This window comes from Diceros bicornis, unplaced genomic scaffold, assembly GCF_020826845.1.
Source record: "Diceros bicornis minor isolate mBicDic1 unplaced genomic scaffold, mDicBic1.mat.cur scaffold_92_ctg1, whole genome shotgun sequence".
Classification (NCBI taxonomy): domain Eukaryota; kingdom Metazoa; phylum Chordata; class Mammalia; order Perissodactyla; family Rhinocerotidae; genus Diceros; species Diceros bicornis.
This window is the reverse complement of record NW_026691812.1, coordinates 1,133,681-1,155,154: the sequence shown is the minus strand read 5'-3', so window position 1 is coordinate 1,155,154 and position 21,474 is coordinate 1,133,681. Positions and strand designations below refer to the sequence as shown.

The 21,474-nt window shown below is 37.9% G+C and overlaps 1 long non-coding RNA gene across 2 annotated transcripts in view; it reads left to right on the top strand.

Annotated features, from left to right (window-relative positions):
* Positions 1–20,284, top strand: part of LOC131403837 (uncharacterized) — a 32,855-nt gene extending 12,571 nt beyond the window's left edge. Inside the window, exons 3-4 of one of the 2 annotated variants that reach the window (XR_009219560.1) lie at positions 8,384–8,476; positions 20,270–20,284. This is a non-coding gene — a long non-coding RNA (uncharacterized LOC131403837). Of the gene's footprint in view, positions 1–8,383; positions 8,543–20,269 lie in introns of those variants that run through there. The other variant, XR_009219559.1, reaches the window with a different exon arrangement.
* Positions 20,285–21,474: the final 1,190 nt, after the last annotated feature.

Sequence of the window (21,474 nt, the reverse complement as noted above, 5' to 3'; positions counted from 1 at the left end):
AGATTAGAAGCCCCACTAATTAAGAAATACAGAAGAAAGAACATTCATGCCTCTTGAACAATGAATGCCCTACCCTATAAACGGGTAGTCTGATTTATATTATTTGAGTTTAGTTAGCAAGAAGGGGATCAAATTTTTTTAATCCATAGTTTAAGATATTTGCTGTTGCTTAGAGATAGAGAAATGAGAAAATAAAATCCAACCCCCTCAACTTCATCAAGTCACAGAAAAACACCAAAGCAGACTAGGATAACAGCCAAGAATTGAAGTATAATTTACCAATGTGAATCATGAAATTTACAGATTCATTTTCTATATGGAGAGAATTTAAGAATGCATATGAGTATAATTGCAAAACAATACATAAAAGCTTGAGTCTAACAAAATGTTATTTTAAGGGTTCTATAATATGGTTGGATATGCTCTTAAGATCTAATTTGTATATAAAACAGATATGTTTATGAGTTTCTTTATAACTCTTCGCAATATGTTATATAATAATTTTACTTGGTCAACAAATATTTTAGAGATAGTTATTACTATTCAGAGGTGGTTCGTAGAAATATTGGGTATAATGGAATGCCTCAAACAAAGAGTAGCACTTAAAGAATTTTATGAGAAAGGAAAAGACAGAGATTAATAAAATGTATACACTTGAACAGCATTTTTAATGCACCGGAAAGATGCTGTGCTATGTACATGCAACATTTGAATTAATAAAACACTACATATACCCCAAACATCTTTATGTATACCAAAGCCTTTGATAACTAGCTCTGAAAACCTCTATGCATGTCTATGCCTATTTTATTATCATGCACGTGAAAATTAGTTACTCAAATCATTCTGTGTAGCACTGAGAATATCTGAGAGCCTGCTTTTTAGAAAGAAAGTGGACAGTCACACTCAACAAACAAATTAAAAATGACAATAGCATTCCTTTTGGTTATTCTTTCTCACTCAGTTCATTCTTGCTGGTTAAGGTATAGAAGGAAGGAAGATAAACAAGTCCTTCTCCAAAGATGTTTACTTGCTCTAGAAGCTACCATGAATTTAATTAAGTGCCACCCACCCCTTCTCTGCAGAAGCCTTAAAAAAAAATATTAAAAGGCTGTTTAGTTTTCATAGATAGAGTCTTCTAGATCAACTCTTGAGAAAGGCTAAGAATGTCTCCCATATTCCATTAGCTTGTCTCTAGTTTGATTTCAAAAGACTCTAATTCTCAAGGCAGCCAGGGGCCACAAAAAAAGGTAGGGAGCAGAGAATATCAGAAAAAAAGAAAACGTAAGCAAACTCAAGAAGAATTAAAAAGAATGAAAAGACTCAGAAATGTCTTTCTCTTTTCTTTTACTTTGAGATTATCATAATTTCATTCTTTAGAATCTTTCCTTTTTCTTTATCTAACTTCCATTATATTACTTCTTGGCCATGAGATAATACCTACTTAATCTGCCTAGCATTTATGTCTATGTCAGATCATTTAGTTACACCCTTCTGCCTCCACTCCCTGAAACAGGCCCTCCATAACCACAACCACACCCCAGGCATTAGGAAGTTGATTAGGAAGATTAGATTAGGAAACTGAGGCCCAGAGAGACTGAGCCTTGGCCATTGCCTTGAAATTTAATTGTCTTCTTATGATCAAATGTAAAGTTTTGATATTTTGCACATATATTGTCAACTAACCCCTAATGCAACACCAGGGAGCTAATAAGCTCTATCAAGACGCATACCCAAGTTTCTCTGGCAGTCACCTTATTAACTGCTTCTTTTTGAAAGAATTTACAGGGATATCTCAGTGTAAAGCCAAAAAAGAAACAGAGTTGAGGAAGACTGGCAACTCAAAAAGCCTTATCTAATTATTTCAGATAGAATAACCTCCCACTACTTATTTCTATATCTGATTGTTTTATTTCCTCTTTAAAATTCATCTTTAATGAAAAAAATATAGAATATTCAGAATTTTTACCTAGAGGAGATCCTATATGAATCCTTTTATTTTTCTCCCAGAAGTAGAATAATTCAAACCAAGAAAAGAACAAAACTGAAAAGATTAAAAAAAAATTATACCCACACATAATAGTTGACTCTTTTCCTCACCATTCTGCACCTTTATCTGCTGAATTTTTTTAAAAACCATCAATTTAAAAACATGTAACTTGCACTTTTATTCTCTAGTTCTTTTATGTCTGTATGTTTTCCAACACATTATGCACTGTTGTACATATTAATTGCATTTTTAATATAAATGTATTCTTTTGCATTAATAGTTTAAACCTGTAGACCATTCATTATGATTAGTTATTTGAAGTAAACAAATGAGTCCTTGAAATCAGTTTGTTATATACCACGAGGAGAGAGATTGTTCAGTAAATACAATTGATAAACTATGGGACTGAGGACCTCTGCTGGCAGTTTTAAGGCATTATTTTTTTTAAACCATAATACTGACAAGAGGAAAGGTGAAACTCTCTCTTTAATCTGAAGTATTCCTTTTTACTTAGAATCCTTTAATTGCCTTCCTAAAACTTTAATTATTGGTTCTACCGCACTTTCAGCAATTTGAGTCTTTCATTTCCACAACAGTTGCTTTACTTTTTAAAAAGAAAAACATTAAAAGTAAGACTATTGGATGAAAATATTAATTTTAATATTATTAATGTTTTAAAGCAAATTAAATTTGTTCATGAATAATGACTTCATTTTTATTTGACATAGTGGCTGCATACAGATATATTTAGATGAAGTGTGTATATATAGATATAGATACATCCTCATGACACAGAACATGGAATTTAGTATCAAATTAGAATAAAATTTTAATAACATAATTATTAAGAAATTTCTCATTTTTCCAGAAACTAGACTTGTTTCATACGTAATATATATCTAGACACCCTTGGAAGACAAGTTTTTATCTAAATGTTCAGAGCAATTTTTTAAAGCTTGAAAAAGCAATTGGACTGGTAACCCTTCACTCCACTTCACCCTAATGTCACTTACTTGTGCATTCTTTCTATTATTCATAAATTCATGTATTATTACGACTGAAAGAGACCTTAGAAGTCGTATAGTTCAGCCCTTTCATTTTACAAGGAAGACATCTGAGACCCATAGAGATGAACAACAGCCTCTACCTGTCCTTGCCAAGTCAGGGCGAGATGAACAGATAACTCCCAGAGACACTCATCTGCTAGGGACATATCTCCTCAAGCAAGAGAAGGGACATGGACAGCAGAGTTGCAGCTCTGGGCCACAAGAACCCAGTTCTGCTGTGGATACAGGAAGACCTAATCTGAGCTTGGTTCCAAGCATTCAAGCTGCTAGGAGGAAGTTTGGATTCAGGGGCAGGAGCAATAATAGTAATCATGACAAACGTTATTGAGCACCAAGTATGTGCTAGGCAGGCACAGTCCTAAGCACTTGACATGGGATAACTCACGTAATCATCACAGCTATCCTGCATAGGATAAAACTGCTAGTATAATTAAGGAAACTGAGGCACAGAGAGATTGAGCCACTTCCCCAAGGTCACTCAGTGAAGGTTCAAATCCATGCAGTATGGATCCACAGCTCATGCTCTTAATCTCACATTATGAGAAAACATAACAAGTCCAAAAATTGGTCCCAAAGGGTCCATCCTAGAATTATAGGTGCCCTGCATAACCTTGAATCAGATAGAGATCTCCCACAGCCCAATTCTATTAGATCTAGAATTCTAGAAATTTAAGAGCTGGAAAGGGCCTTGGCGAACATGTAATCTGGTGCTCTTTAATCTCTTTTGGTTTACAGACTTCTTTGAAAATCTGCTAAAAGGAATAAAACTTGTCCTCTGAAAAATGCATCAACACACATGATGGCACAGCAACAGACACACACAATTATGCATAAAATTTTGTGTTGCTTATGGAATCTCTGAATCCCATTTCTAGATCTTAGGGGACCACAGGACCCCAGATTTAAAATTTCTGACTTAGACCGACCTTCACAATTCACATTTTATATAAAATTGTCTGTCTCGTATCTCTGTACTCAAAGCAAAGAGGCTAGCTTTGTAAGTGACAGTGCTGTCTGACTGTTTTCACGTGATGGCACATATAGAAAATGATAATACTGCATGGCACCCAGGCATAAAGAAAGAAACCTTCTCAAGACCAGAGGTGACCGGCCCCAAGAACCCAGCATCCCCAGACCTCACCAAACCACCCAAGGACTGAGAAGAATCAATATCTCCAAATATCCACACCCAATCACAGCATAGCTGTTGGGAAGGCCTGCCTCAGAGTCCTCCACTAGATGACAAACTGCAAACTGGCTTAGGACACCAGGGCTTAAATTTCCTTCTCACTCCCGAATCCACTTAAAATTCTCACTCCCACACTAGCCCCAACTTAGTTTACATTTTAAACCTCACTTCCCAGATCTTCAAAATAATAGCTAGATGGGGCCAGCCCAGGGGCGTAGTAGTTAAGTTCGTGCGCACTGCTTCAGCAGCCTGGGGTTCACAGATTCGGATCCCAGGTGTGGACCTGTGCACCGCTTATCAAGCCATGCTGTGGCAGGCGTCCCACATATAAAGTAGAGGAAGATGGGCACAGATGTTGGCCCAAGGCCAATCTTCCTCAGCAAAAAAAAAAAAAAAAGAGGAGGATTGGCAACAGATGTTAGCTCAGAGCTAGTCTTCCTCACCAAAAAAAAAAAAAATCCTAACAAAATAATAGCTAGATGTATTAGTTATTGATTGCTGCTTAACAAATTAACCCAAACTTAGTGACTTAAAAGAGAAGTATTTATTATCTCACAGTTTGGGTGGGCAGCAGCTTAGCTCAGTGGTTCTGGCTCATCGTCTCTCCATCAGGCTGCAGTCGGAGTGTCAGGTGGGGCTGCAGTTATCCGAGGCTTGACTGGGTCAGGAGGATCTGCTTCCAAGCTCAAGCAGAGAGCTATCGGCAGGAAGCTTCAGTTCCTCGCCACCTAGGCCTCTCTGGGACTGCACACAACATGGCTTCCCCCATGGCAAGTAATACCAAGAGAGACAGAGAACCTCAAATGGAAACTGCAATCTTTTTATCACTTAATCTCAGAAGTGACGCTTCTGCTGTATTTGATTGTCACACAGACCAACACAGGCACAGTGTAGGAAGGAACTGCACCAGGGTGTGAATACCAGGAGGTGGGGTCATTGGGTGCCATCTCAGAGGCTGGCTACCACACTAGTGTTTATTGAGTGTCTACTCACTTACAAGCACATATTTATAAAGTATTATCTCATTTATTTTTTACAGTAGTACTCTGAGATAGATATCCCCATTTCACCATATTGGTCAAAGAGCCTAAGACCAAGGGATGTTAATTGCCCAAGGTCATACAGATAATAAGTGGCAGAAGAGAAAGTCAAAACAAGGCCTATCTGTCTATAAAGATTCACATTCTTTTCAACATGTTATTATATTTCCATGATGTGCTTTGCCTTCCTGAATCTCAATTTTTCTAGACCTCATTTCTCATCTATGAACCCCCTGTCATTTTCTTTTCAGTTCTGACCCATCATTCTATATTTTGCCCACTCGTGCTGCCAATTCCACACCCTCTGATTACTTAGGTCAACAGCACTTCCTCAGACCATATTTCACCCCATCTTCTCAATAATCATGTGAGATGTGCAAAGCATTATGTATCAAAATATAATTGTAACTTTAGTAATAGCTATTGTTTAAAAAGATGTAAAAAAGAAAAGTGTAAAGATGTTGAAGAACAAACCTGAAACATGTAATTGTTTCATTTGCAGAGATTAACAAGTGTATTCCACTGCCAGTAAAAACAGGCTGAAGTTTCAGTGCGGAAGGAGAATGAGGCAAAGTGCAGGTGCCACTGAGATGATTTCCACACGTTTCCTGAAGACTCTACTGATTAAAATGGATACACAACAAGCTACAGGATGAAAGTGGCCCTGTAGAATATCAGCTGGCCATTCAAGTTGTCACTTCAAAACAAACAGGAGTCAAATATGAGAAACTGCCTCACTTGCTGGCCTTTCTGTCTACCAGCTGCACTAAGTAGGTTTTACTGAATGGACTGGTGGGTGTATATTAATTAAAGGAATCCCATCCTAATACCCACCTATCCAGGTATTAACTTCCCTGGATATCAATTGGTCAACATGATATGAGCCAAGTAGATATGTCTAATCTAGTTTTCTTTCCACATATAAAAGAGCCTTAAAAATTGTGCTTCTTGAGATGCATCAAATCTGAAGTTACCCCTCTCTGGTCACTCTGAATAGGCAGTGGTAAAAATGTGTTGGAAAGATGGCGTATGCATATGTGTGCGTGCATTTGTGCATGTGTGTGAGTATGTGTATGTTTGCATGAACGTTGTTCTGTGATTAACAGTGAAAATCAGACTTCTTGTCCTATTTGTACATTGTTCTAAGTCACTCTCACTAAAGTCATGCATTTGTAGATATGACTTTCCCATTTTGGGGGAGCAGGGGATGTAGTCATAATCTTCCCCAACTTAGAAAAAACCCTGAAGCTTAGACAGAAGTTGTGGACCATATAGAAGAACCAAGACTTAAACTCATGTCTCCAAGCTCTAAATCTAATTCTCTGTCTACTACACCAAAGCAGAGAATCACAATCAGAGAAAAACTATTGGGAGACGAAGGGCTTATGATATCGAAGTAAGAAATAGTATCTCCTTTCTCCATCTGATTTTAAAATTAAACAAGAAAAGGAGGTCCTCAAATTCTTTGAAGGGATAGAGCAATCTTACAAACACTGAAAAAAGCTAAATGGTATAGCCCACCAGCCTTAAAATATTTTTACCACTGTCTAAAATGTTCTCTAATTAGTTTCATTGTATTCTTTCCAAGAGACCCTTTATAAGACAAATGTTAATTTCTCAATTAGGAGCACTATACATTAATTCATGTGATGAAATAACCATGTTAGTATAAGCTAGTGCAGAAATTTTCATCGTCCATGGAATCCTGCAGCCTCTGGAACAGGATCTTATAAACTTCCTGGAAGACGAGGTGCGTGGGTGAGTCTCTACCTCTCCCGTACGTCTTCTTTTACAGAGCTATCTCATGATTTTGTCAGTTTTATGTGTTGACATTTTGTTTGAATAAAGAGTTACATTGTTTTTAAAACTCTGAAAACCACTGTATTAATTCATATTATAAGTTTGCTTTTGGTATGAAGATGCTGGGTAAACATTACATCCCTAGGACAAGTAGAAGGAATCACAGGACAAGGCCATTGAAAAAAATCAAACCCAGGGAAAATGTGAAATTCATGAATTCTGTCAATAGAGGGAGTGCTAGGCAAGTATGGAACTCAGAAACAAAAATTTAAAATGAGGAGACAATTCCAATGAGATGAGGCGGTGAAGGGCTTTCCTCTCCCATCTGCAAGACTCAGGGTTTGTTGTATGCTGGGGCTGGCCCTGCAAAAACTGGTGTGCAGCCCTCCAAAAGAAGCTATGTTCAGTGTAAATCTTGAATGTTTTCAAGAACATCTTTGGCAGAGATCTTATGAAGCTAGGAAGGATACAACTGTGCCAGCAAGTTATATATAAAATGCATAAACCTGAGCACAGAGGATTTTTACAGGAGTGAAACTATTCAGTGTGATACTACAATGGTGGATGCATGTCATTATACATTTGCCAAAACCCACAGCATGTACAACACCAAGAGTGAACCCTAATGTAAACTATGGACTTTGCGTGATAATGATGTGTTGATATAGGTTCATCAATTGTAACAAATGCACCACTCTGGTAGAGGATGTTGATAATGGAAGAGGCTATGCATATGTCAGGACAAGGAATACATGGAAAATCTCTACACCTTCTCATGACTTTTACTGTGAACTCTTGCTCCAAAAAATACAGTCTATTTAAAAAATCTGTAAACTTGTCTTTTCCCACTATCAATTGTTATTAGTGAGAAAATTGGATATATAAAGGCCAATTTTGCCCAACTGCTCTGTACCACACACAGATTACAAACTTGTAGTTTTTTTCTAGAGACCTATAAACTATTCTCTCTTAACTATGTTTCTCCCATTAAGAATGAAGAAAGACCTTCATCAAGAGAGGTGGCAAAAGTAATCAATTATCTAGGAAATCAATTATCTAGGAAATGCAAATAAGAGTTTCCCCCTCATCTGAAGTGACAATGGTCATAATATTGCCCTTTATTTATATAGCTCTCAAAAGAGTTTTTACATCAAAAGACCACTCACGTGGTCATCAAAATTACCCTAAAACATGTGTAGAGTAATGAGAAATGAGAAAATCATGCCTCAGAGTATTAAGTGACTTTCCCAAAGTTGTGCCACCTGTATGTTGAACCAAACCTTTTGCTCTTAGACAGATGCCAGGATTCCTGTTAAGAGGGAGAAGAGGGAGAAGACATGAAAAAAATCCAAGTCTGGGCTGATTCTTCGCAAATTTGGTAACAGAAAGGGTAGGTGCCTTTCTCCCAAGGCAAATCCTTCATCTTTATTTTAGATCCTATCCAATCCTACTTCCCAGGAATTGTACTTAATCAATGATACCCTATTCTTATTTCTCTTCATATCTCCATTTCTACTGGATTTTTTCCTCTGATATATATATGTGACTATCCCAAGTCTCTCAAATACCAAACGAATAAACCAAACTTTTCTTGACCCTATGTCCTACTTAGATAGACACCATTCTATCTCTTCTCAGTTAACCTTCTCAAAGACAGTCTATAATAATTGTCTCCACTTTCTGACCTCTTATTTATCCTTCAGCCCACTCCCCTGTGCCTTCTACTTCTTCTATGCCATTGAAATAATTATTGCCCACTTAACCAGTGACATTTTTATCAATAATCCCAATGGGAATTTCTCAGTTTTGAATGACTGGACTTTTGAGCTGGTTTTGACAAAAAATTGATTGCTGTCGTCTTATTGATACTCTTTCCTTCCTTGGCTTTTGTGTTGGAGGAGGATGGAATGGAAAAGGAAAAGAAAGCTTTCAAGACAAAAACAACAACATATATAAAGACTCCAGGGCACAAGGGAAGTGAATCAAAGAATTAAAGGATAGCTATTGTGATTGGAATATAGATAGCAGGGGTGAGCATAGCAGAAGGTGAGCTGGAAAGGTAGGTAGAAACTAGGTAATGCAGACCATTTTTAAGACTTTAGATTTTACCCTAAGCAGAAAGGATGAAAACTGAGGAAGGACGTGATATAAATAGTTCACTAAAGACCACCCTGGCTACAGTCAGGAGAAAACATTGGTAGGTTGGATAGTGTGGACAGGCCACGTAGGAGGCTACTGTAATAGTTCAAGTAAAGACGATGATGGTTGAGAATAGGCCGGGGGTGATGGAGATGAAGAGAAATAGCTGGAGGCCACTTTATTCTGGTTTTGATCTGACTTTTCTGGCCACTTCTTTTTTTCCATGTGACTCCTAATTTACCATCCCTAAAATATCGATGTCACCCAAGATTAACTTTTTTCTACCTTTGAACCTTCTTCATTTCATTATTCACCATTGTATCTAAGTTAGACATATATATTAGTATCACTTGTATAGCTTTCAAAATAAAAATATGTCCAGAACTTATTTCTTCTAGCATTTGGCATACGCGATGGCCATGAGAATGGGCCTCTCAGATCTCTGCCTGCAGGCAGTGTAACTGCGTCAGTTCACTCAGGGCCCCAGCAGCGCTCTGAAACCATCACAGTTTTATTGAGGCCATGCTGGAGGCCAGGCATTTCCCTAATTAATGAATTTCTTCTACATTTAACCCTATCTCGGTGTCTGTTTCCTGGATGACTCAAACTAAGCTCAGCTGTACCAAGAGTAAACCAAGATAAAGGCAGTAAGATCAAAATTTGGGTTGGTTACCCTGCTACCTGGCAGTTGAATAGGATGTCATCTGGTTAGTAGAGTGGGCACGGATTGTCCTTGACACAAGGTGGCAGCACAAATGTTAAAATTTCAACTGTAGAAACCTGGGGAAATGTCCCGGTGGAGGAGAATGCTATGCCATGTGCAATGATAGGCATTTGAAAAATGATCCTAGTCATTGCCAAGTTGTTTTGACACACTGCAGAAGGATAATGAGAGACTAAGGGATGTTAACAAGCCGTTAAGGGTTAAATGTGAAAGCACTATGTCCTCTCTAATAACCCACAGGATGTCCTTATCTCAAATAGAAGAAGGGCAGACAGACATAGCTGAGCGGTAAGCTAAAGACTTAATTGTTAGTCTTAGAGTCCCAGAGATGTAGGAATGCTCAGCCAAGGCAGGTGTGTTATGTAAAAGTCAGCTTCCTGGTAGGAAAACCTAAGGCCCTTAAACATCCCGAATGGATGCCCCTGAGGATGTTGACTCTGCAACCCCTGAGACCTACAGATTTACACAAGTGGTCCACACTTCCCTAATAAGAGCTATCACTTCTGCCTTGCTAGAACATGCTGCAGAGGCCTCTCCCTCACAAAGCATTATGTGCTCCTCTCAGGAACTTCCTATTTGATCTACCAGGCTGATAACTACCAGAGGTAAAACCCAGCAGAACCGGATGGGATACATAATGGATCAGATAAGAGAGGAAAGAGATGATATACCTAAAGAGTTGCAAGAATTAGTCAGCATTTGCCAGCAGGAGCTAAGGGAGAACTCCTAGCACAGGGTTTTGAAGGTATTTGATCAAGTGAAGGAAGACTATAAGACTGGAAAAGCAATAATTCAGTGATATGGGGGCATTTTCTTGGGACACAGGATTTAGCACCTTAGCAATGGCTCCAGGCCAATTCACTGCTGGGATGACTCTTAGAGGGCTGGAAAAAATGACAGCCACTGTCAACAAAGCGGAAATGCCTGATTTGTCCTAGCAGAAAATAGAGAAAGGAATAGAGACACTGGGAGAAGTGGAATAATATGTGAGGGCAGAAGAACTACCAGAGGATTATGTTCCATGGGAGGGCCCAGAGTCCACACTGTTCACCAAGGCCATCAGGAATGTGCTGGTGAGAGGGGCGCCCGCACCACTGAAAAGTTCAGTGGCAGCTCTCCTCGCAGACCAGGTATGGTGGCAGGAAAGACCTTCACGGAACTGGGCTAGTTTTATCTGAGGAGATGATGGGATCCTGAAGTAATTGAGATCAGGTGGTGTGATGCTCAACTGCTGGACCCACAAGGCTACAATTACTACGAGGACCAGCAAGGTCAGAGGGGTAGCCAAGGCCACTGGACCTGCAAGGAGTTGAGACAGTTAATAGAGAATGGTTGAGGGCCAGCCCCGTGGCTTAGCGGTTAAGTGCGCACGCTCTGCTGCTGGTGGCCCGGGTTCGGATCCGAGCGCGCACCGACGCACCTCTTCTCCGGCCATGCTGAGGCCACGTCCCACATGCAGCAACTAGAAGGATGTGCAGCTATGACATACAAACTATCTACTGGGGCATTGGGGTGGGGGGGAAATAGAGAATGGTGAACCAAAAAGCAAAATAGACAGCCAGCCAACCAAGGTGTTGTTAACGTCTCTAATGTTAGGGAGAGGGGAGCAAGAATGGAGGAACAGCACATCACATTGAAGGTGATTGCTCCAATAAAAATTTACAATCTTTTGCTCATTTTCCAGACCTGAGCTGATTTTCAGGATCAGAATTGGAACCCATTGGCTGAAAAGATGGCCAGGCCCCTAGGAAGAAGACCCTGCATTATATACTGGTGATGATTTTCCCAGGCCTTTCCCCAAAGGGACATATAGCCATTTACTTGGGTGAATGAACACTGGGAAAAGAATAAACATTTGTTGATGATTTAAGAGAAGAAAGCAAGCTGGCAAGAAGGCCAGAAGAGTTAGGGAAGGTTTTAAGAAGAAAATAGGCTGAATCAATAGGATTAATTCCCATCTACTACTTATCATTTTAAAAAGCTGTGAATCAAGTTATAGAAAGTATATTCTATGACCACAGTGAAATTCAATTTGAATTCAATAACAGAAAGATATGTGGAAATCCCCAAATACTTGGAAACTAAATAGCACAGTTCTCAATATCTCACAGTTCTGAATACATCAAAAGAGAAATAATAAAATATTGTGAAATAATTAAAATACAACATATCAAAATTTATAAGATACAGCTATTGCCTGTATAAAATACTCTCTGCCTCAGTCTGTAATAATTTTAATTAGTTTACTTTTATTCGGTTTAGTATCTAGAATATAAACTCTGAGAGCAACAATTTCCTCTTTTTCTACACTGTATCCCCAGTTCCTAGCATAATGCTCAGTCCCAATTAAAGAAATATATATGTAGATGAACTCCACCACTCAGAAGCAACCACTACAAAAATTTAAGTGCATATGCTTCCAGAATTTTCTAGGTATGTATAAAAATATTCATATTATTTTTTACAATAATGGAATAATATTATCCACATCCATTGTAGACATTTCCCCAATTAACAATATATTGAGAAGCAATTTAAGTGTGAATAAATAAAGATATACATCACTTTTTAGTGGTTGTATAATATTGTATTATATATATTTATCATATCATAAATTCTGGTTATTATTCAATCTCTAGCCATGGACATTTAGCCTTCTGGTTTTTTATACTAAAAAAATAATGCAATAACTCACACACACACATCATACTTATCTGACTATTTTTTTAAGGAAAAATTTCTACAGTTACAATGGCTCACTTAAAAGGTATACAGATGTAAATGTTTGATACAAAATGACAAATTCTAGAAATAATAATGTACAAATTTCACAACATATTAACCTAGATATTTTTTTTTAAAAGCGATTATCTTGATCTTGGAGTCAAGTGTACATCGATAATTCTATTTGCCCCTTTCACTCAAGTAATGGTTAAAATGACAATTTTTCTTTGCAGCTTCCTAGTAGTCCATTAATAAATATTGCTAACAATTGTGCATTTTAAGATTTTTTAAACAAGCTGTTTTTGTTGTTATTTACAAACTGTTGATGAATGAAACCACAGTACCAATAAGGCTAATTGTTGAGCAGAATGAACTTGATCAAGCACTTATTTTGCAAATGCCTTAAAATTCGAGCAGACTACTTGATGTAAAAAATATTTACTCGAGGATGAAGCTATTCTTTCTCTTCTCCTACAGATCTTTTGTAGCTACTTTGGAAAGTAAGTGCTCTAGGAACCAAATTCCAAGTTTAATACACTGTTATTCCAAAATAGTATTCATTTTAGCCTCAATTTCTCCATTGACAAGATACAGATTATTATCACTTGTTAGCACTTGTATAATAGCTGCCTGGCAGAAAAATGATGGGATGTATGTCAGATAACTACTAGATTCCCCCACATTAGTTCCAGGCACTTTACACTACTATAATTGTTGTAATCTCACCAGGAGATAAGTAGGAATATTATGAATGAAGGAACTGGAGCAACAAAAATTTAATAGTCAGGGGGCCAGCCTGGTGGTGAGTTAAGTTCCCGCATTCCGCTTCAGCAGCCCCGGGGTTCATGGGTTCAGATCCCGAGTGCGGACCTACTCACCACTTACCAAGCCAGGCTGTGGCGGCATCCCACATATAAAAGGGAAGAAGATGGGCACAGATGTTAGCTCAGGGCCAATCTTCCTCAGCAAAAATAGGAGGCTTGGCAACAGATGTTAGCTCAGGGCTGATCTTCCTCAGCAAAACAAAACAAAACAAACAAACAAACAAAATTTAATACTCAGTAGTCAAATAGGCAGAAAAAACCCGATCATAACTTAGATTTTCCCACATCACATTTCAGCTGTCAAATAACTGGCCCCTGAACAGGAAAATGCAGTGGATCATGTTCGTAACTAGTAAGTGATTCTTTGAATGTGACAGGATTTAAATAGCACTCGATAACTCAGATTTGGAGAATAGATGGCACCAGTCCTACATTCCAAAGGGAGGTTAAAGCAGGATCAAATCCTAAGCAGGATTTGGATATGCAAATAAGGCATCTGAGAAACTGTTTTGCTCCCCCATCCCAGGATCATGTGGGGTCACACAGACCCCTTAGCCAATCTGTCACCTCCAGCCAAAAAAAAAAATGAGATTGAAGAGAAAAGGGAAGGCAAAGATTAGAAGAGATTAGGAGGAGGAAGGAGGTTGCTGTGGCCCACTATGCATGCACTAACACCACCCTGAAGCCTGTGGAGAGGGGCATTGATGGCGTAGTCAGAAAGCTTGAGATATTTGCTCTGGAATTTGGAGATCACACCTGCCTGACATCAGACTCACGCCTGATAAATCTGCCTGGCCTGGTGGCTGACCATGGCTGGCCTATCTCTCTGAAGACTGAATCAAGAGAGATTGTTCCATTGTAGTCGATGTGTACCTGACACAAGAGACAATTGGCCTGGGTGTTGTCCTGCTCAAGAAGATTGCTTTCCTACATGAGATAATCCAGCAGGGAGTAAACCCTCTAAATTCGTAAGAATTAAAGGAGGAGCTATACACAGTCAGCCAGAAAATGTATTCCTCAGCATCAGGGAAAGGTAGGTGCAGTATCTCCAATGATGGAGGAGGGAAGGTGCAGTGCTCTCCAAAGGGCACACAGAACACTTTTGCCAGTAAAAGTTGACTTTACACATCTGCCATGGCCAGAGGAAACCAACACAAATCAGTGCCAGACAAGTAGTGTCCATAAATATATCTGCCTTCCCCACACCTCTTTCAACTCTAGAAAAAGAGTGAGAGGCAACCTCAAGAGTGGGGAAGGAGGAGAAGCACTCTGTGGAGAAATAAAGACGCTAACTAGGCCCCTCTTTCCACAGCTGGTGGCCAATCTAAAGAAGGGGAGAATCTTTAACTTCAATGAACTTAAAAATTCTATTTCATGCAAATAAATATTTGAATGACCTGAGATTGTCCGCAGGACCAAAAAGTAACCTGAAAAGTTATGAAACCAGCTTTAAGTTTATCCATGGAGCAAGAGGAGAATTGGCCCCACAGAAAAAGTAGTATAGAATAATGGGAGATGAAAATTAAGCTGCCTCGTGATTGCACACTCCCTCTGTGTCCCACTATTTCAATATAATGATTCTACACTAAACCAAAAGAAAAGTGTTATTTTTATTAGGCAAAATATAATAGCATCTGTAGACTACAATGCATCAAGTATGACAGTCACAGTCTGTCAAATAACAATTGGATATCCACAATAGGAAAAAGGCAAGTTCTTGTTATGGATCTTCAATTAAAGAGGCATTGTTAAGTAACAGACTTCAGCTTTATAATATGCATATCAATCAGTCTAAAGGTATTGATTAAGCTCCATCTATGTGTCCATTTCTCTTTCCCTCTCCCTCAAAGGAGTAAAGATTCTGATTAAAGAAGCATTAAAACACTTAAAAGGTGTGGTTAAATTAAATTAAAAGTTCAATACAGATTTTGAAATTAAAAAAAAAAAGAATATTAGAAGAGGTTAAGAAAGCTTACTTTATGAAAAGTTGAGTTTTAAAAATGTGTGTTTTATTACTCACATAAGCTTGGGTTTGTTTGAATTTGACATGTGCTTATTCCTGAAAATAAATAGGATATTTGAGGGGCCAGCCCCGTGGCTTAGCAGTTAAGTGCACACACTCCGCTGCTGGCTGGGTTCGGATCCTGGGCGCACACCGACGCACCGCTTCTCCGGCCATGCTGAGGCCGCGTCCCACATACAGCAACTAGAAGGATGTGCAGCTGTGACATACAACTATCTACTGGGGCTTTGGGGGGGGAATAAATAAATAAAATTATTTTTTTAAAAAATAGGATATTTGATACTAGAAAATCCTGAAAAAGAGCTAGAAGTAAAGATACTATATCTAATTTATTCAAATCAGCAGGTGGCCCAAATCTATTTACACATCATAAATATTTCAATTATAGAAACAAAAGAAAACAGCAACACAAAAACCAAAGAAATCAACACCACAGAAACTGCTAACAGCATATGATGCTTTTAACCTCTTTAATATAAACATATTTTTCATATATTTTTATTTCTAAATATCTTTAGCAACCATGCATTTTTTTCTTACCTCAGGGTTCACTAACACACGATAAGAAATGGACTTTTTAAACAATTTACTTAAATGCATTTTTATAAAAATAATTTTAACAAAAACTAATTTATTAAATTTAATAATTAACAAATTAGTTAATTAATAAGTCATTATTAAATAATTAAATTATCAACTGCAATAAACCTTACAATCATATTTTATTGCTAAATTATTTTTATCTCCAAAAACAAGTAAAAAATGTTAAAAGAGAAACTTAAAAAACAACAAAAATTATACAGGTATACTATCTGATTCTTTTTGAAATTAGGAGAATATTGAAAAAGAAGGGAAGGAAAAAAGAAGGAGGGGGATAGAGCAAAAGAGGAGAAGTTGAGACAAACCTTAAATAAACAAATAAGCTAATAATATATCAAGTGGTAAATAAACTAAAAATATACAAAATGGTTGCAGTTTCAGTAAGAGCAGGTAACATTTTGATTTACAGAGTCCCATTAAAATTGGATCAATGAAACTCACTAACTAGATTTTATTGACACTATAGGGGGAAAAATCTGTCTATGTCCTGGGGTTCCAAAATGGAAGAATAAATCCAGGAGCTACTAGAGGCCATCCTGCCCACAGAAGATGAGAGCCGGGCTGAGAATAAACACAAAAGAAAGCAGAGCTGCAAGATGGAGAGAAAAATTCCTGTCAACATCTTTGACCCCTTGGATACAACAGGGTCTATGGAACATAGCCCTGCGACTTTCATTTAGGGGAACCAATAAAGCCCCTTTTTTTGTCTAAGCCAAATTGAGTTTTTTTTAATAACACTTGCAAATGAAAGTGTCCTGATTAATGCAATTCAAAAGTGAAATTTATTATACACAAGTAGTTAGAAAGTTGAAACTGATTAGCTGAGTGTTGGTGTGGTAGTGGTTCCAAAGACGTTCATGTCCTAATTCCTGGAACTTGTGAATATGCCACCCTACGTGGTAAAAGGAACTTTGTGGGTGTGATTAAATTAAGAATTTTGAGATGAGGCGATTATCTGGGTAGGCCAACAAGGGTCCTAATAAGAGTGAAGCAGGAGGAGTCAGAGCAGAAAGAGAGCAAGCCAGACGCAGAGACTGAAAGAGGGAAGCAGAGATTAGAGGCATGAGCTTTGAAGACGGAGGAATGGGCCACGAGCCAAAGAATACAGGTGGCCTCTAGAAAAGGGAAACAGATTCTCCCCCCACAGCCTCCAGAAGGAATCAGCCCTGCCGACATCTTGACTTAGCCCAGTGATTTGTACTTCTGGATTCCATAACTGTAAGAGAATACATTTGCATTATTTAAACCACCAAGTTTCTGGTAATTTGTTATAGCAGCCATTAGAAAATAATAGTAGTTGGGGCTGGCCCAGTGGTGTAGTGGTTAAGTTTGTACGCTCCGCTTCAACAGCCCAGGGTTCACAGGTTCGAATCCCAGGGGCGGACCTATGCACAGCTTATCAAGCCATGTTGTGGTGGCATCCCATATAAAGTAGAGGAAGATGGGCACAGATGTTAGCCCAGGGCCAATCTTCCTCAGCAAAAAGAAGAGTATTGGCAACAGATGTTAGCTCAGGACTAATCTTCCTCACCACAAAAAAAAAAAAATGAAAATAATAGTTGGACATTTCATGGAAGCATTTTGTGTGTTATTCCAATATCCTCTACATGATTAAGAGAATTATCCTTCTAACAAAGCTAAAATTAGATTTGCGGTATGCTGAATTGAGAAACAAAATATTGGTTTGTACTTAAATATTTTCTCTACTCTGACTACTGAAAGATCCCAGGAACAGTGATACCCCAATAACAATGAGCACATCTAGCAATCAAATCTTGGTTTCTAAAACCATTCTCCATTAAAAGAAGCAGCACCCATTAGAGAAATGTCTGATTCTGGGGCTGGAGTTGGGAAAGTACAAGATGAGTCTGGAACATCTTTTTGAGCCAGAAAGTAATAAAGTACTCAGTGAATGAAAAGGACACGTCAAACTGACACAGAAGCCAATATAAAGGAACTTCCACTGACCAAATCAAGAACAGTGCGAGCATCAAAATAAATAATAACAAATTACAGCCCATTTTATGAAATAGGAGTTTGTGAATCCATATAAATAAAAATAAATAAATAAATAGGGAGAAGAGAATCTTATACTATAATGGAAACTAGTAAATATAGAAGGAATGCTTAAATCAGAAAAATCAAATATTTAGCAACCATTATCATAATAATACCATTAATTCAGCCAAAATATATCAATGGATACTAAAATTAATGGGTGAAAGTTTGACAAAGAATAAGATATTTACATATTAAAAGAACCAAAGAAATTGCAAAAAGAAAAAGATAATTATGGCATTAAGCTAGCCCTGAAGTCTAATCTACCCTCTGCATAGAAACTCTCCCCAAATACTTATTAATTATAAAGAGAATCAAGTAACTTTTGAATGGACAAACCTTATAGAGACCACCTCAATCAAAGATTCAAACTGAATATCACCAATGATGGAACAAATTAAAATCATAGACCACCTGATAGGATGCAATAAAAAGAACACACCATCGCTTCTGTGTTTCTGTGATATTCCTGCCACATAACATAATCTGAATCTAAGGAAACATCAGACCTACCCAAATTGAGGAGTATTCTACCAAATAATTGGCCTGTAAAGGTCATGAAAGTCAAGGATGACTGAGATTCAAGATTGAAGGAGATTAAAAAGAAATGACAATTAAATGCAACATGTGGTCCTTGACTGGATCTTTTTGCTATAAAGCATATTATTGGGACAACTGCCAAAACATGAGGGGGTAGGCAACCATCTAGAAGTAATGTAGCAATGTTAATTTCCTGATTTTGATGATTATATGGTATTTAGGTGGGAGCATGTCCTTGCTTTTGCAATTACACATTAAGTATTGGAGCGTAATGGGCATTATGTCAGTAACTTGCTTTCAAATGGTTCAGAGAAAAAAAGTTCATTGTACTATTCTTGCAAATTTTCTACAAGTTTAAAATTATTTTAAAATAAAAACACTCAAAACTGTGATTAAATTTTTTGAAAAAATAAACCCAGAAACTACAGTTAGATTTGTGTAGCTCTGATGCCAAAGTCAGCACCATGGACAGACAAGGTTAATTATGTTGTCTTGATTATGCCTGGTTCTTAATAACCAAATCCCAAAAAAGATGTGTATAAGTTAAAAGACCACTTGATGGAATTTGAAGATGCACTAGCCACAACTGTTTCCTCGTTTCAACATCTGTTACTGACACTGATGCATTTCTAATCTCCTCCTCTAGAGAACATAACCTGTGTAGTAGACACCATGGTTGTCTACACGGTATCTATTCCTCCTTCCTCTTTTCTAACACAATCCCACTCTTGCTTAGGCATCTACTCCTCGCACCATCACCAATGTTTTTAAATTTATTTATTTATTTATTTATTGTGTTTGTGTGTGTCTGAGGAAGGACAGCCCTGAGCTAACATCCATGCCAATCCTCCTCTTTTGCTGAGGAAGACCAGCCCTGAGCTAACATCTGTGCCCATCTTCCTCCTCTTTATATGGGATGCCGCCACAGCATGGCCTGACAAGCGGTGTGTCCGTGCTCGCCAGGGATCTGAATCCAGGCCGCCAGCAGCAGAGTGTGCGCACCTAACCACCAAGCCACAGGGCTGGCCCCAATTACCAATGTTTTTAAAAGAAATTTGATGGACCCCGGCACCAGAGTTGGGCCTTACTTATCTAAAAGTAATCCCATTCCCCATGCTAGAGATTGGTTCAGCTAATCCAATTAGTTTGTGGTAGTCCCCTAGCCTCAAAAATTGGTTCAGGAATTAGCTTGTAACCTAATAAGGACCAATGAGTCATGAAGGAGGGTTTTCTGGATGTTTCTGATAAGAAGCTTCTTAGCTTTTAGAAGCAAAATAGAATACTTGCATCTTCTCCATTATATGGAGCCTAGAACCTCTAAAAGGCATTTTACCACCAAGAGGCAAATCAGCCTAAGGAAATCCCATCACTCTAGAAGGAACAAAACCAAGGAAACTGCAAAGAAAAGGAGTTGTACTCATGGTGTTAAGCCAGCCCTGAAACCCATCCTGCCTTTCTATGTTACTTTGTGAGCCAATTTAAACTAGTGGGATTGAACTGAATTTTCTGTTACATACTTCCAAAGTATGCTGATACGATCTGTATTTTCAGGTTTGAAAAGGTGGCACACACAGGCCAATCTTTCCAGGTAATTTCTTATTTTATTCTCCTCTAAAGCCTAATATGAGAATAGTGGGAAGAAGAAGAGAAGGAAAAGAAGGTAAATAGTCTATTAGTTGAAAAGAAATTTGGAGTTAGAAAGGTATTTGCATATACATGTAAAATAGGGAAAAGTATTTTATTTATTTAACAAACATGCATATGGCACTTATGTGTCTGGCACTGTTTAGATGTTTTATAATGTTAACTCACTTAATTCCTATAAAAATTTATGAGAAATTGTTATTACTATCATCCCCATTTTTTTTTTTTTTTGTGAGGAAGATCAGCCCTGAGCTAACATCCATGCTAATCCTCCTCTTTTTGCTGAGGAAGACCAGCTCTCAGCTAACATCTATTGCCAATCCTCCTCATTTTTTTCCCCAAAGCCCCAGTAGATAGTTGGATGTCATAGTTGCACATATCATCCCCATTTTTAATTGGAGAAATTGAGGCACGTGGATGTTAAGTAACTGGCCTAAGGTCACAGCTAACAAGAGGCAGAGCCAGGATTCAAATCACTATGTTATATTAATCCCAGACAGAGAAAAGATCATCTAATGAGGACACTTCAGTATTACGTATGTACAAAAGGATACGGCATGTGGTCAATTCACATGCAAACCTAGGATTTGCATCAGAGAAAATCAACATTTCTCATATATCAGAAAACATAAATGGAACTATTAGTCATTTACCTAAAAAAAGATAATTACTGTATGTCTATGTTTATCTAAAACCAATACATGAATAGATAGTAGCACAAACTCAGTAATTATGAAGTAGGGTCTATTATAGTAGAAAAGCCTGTTAAAAATAGAAAAAGAAAAATTCCTCTTGTTAAAAATAGAGGGTGTTTGGAAGATATAGTGGAAAATGTGAATAATTTTAATTGTCAACTGGGAAACAGTACCAGACACAATTTTCTTTTTTGTCCAATACAATCAAGACTTTGCTTATTCAAGTCTGCCTAATTGACACCTGAACTTCATTTCCCATAACCTTTACCTAATTAGTCTAGTCTATGGTTTCCAGAGAAGGTAGGTCTAACAAATCTTCTCCAGGCTCGGGAGGGAAAGAAAAGCAGCAGGAAGACCTCTCAGCTATGCTAAAGAAAGTCCTGTGTTGTGCCACGGTTTGTATATGACTTAGGGGGG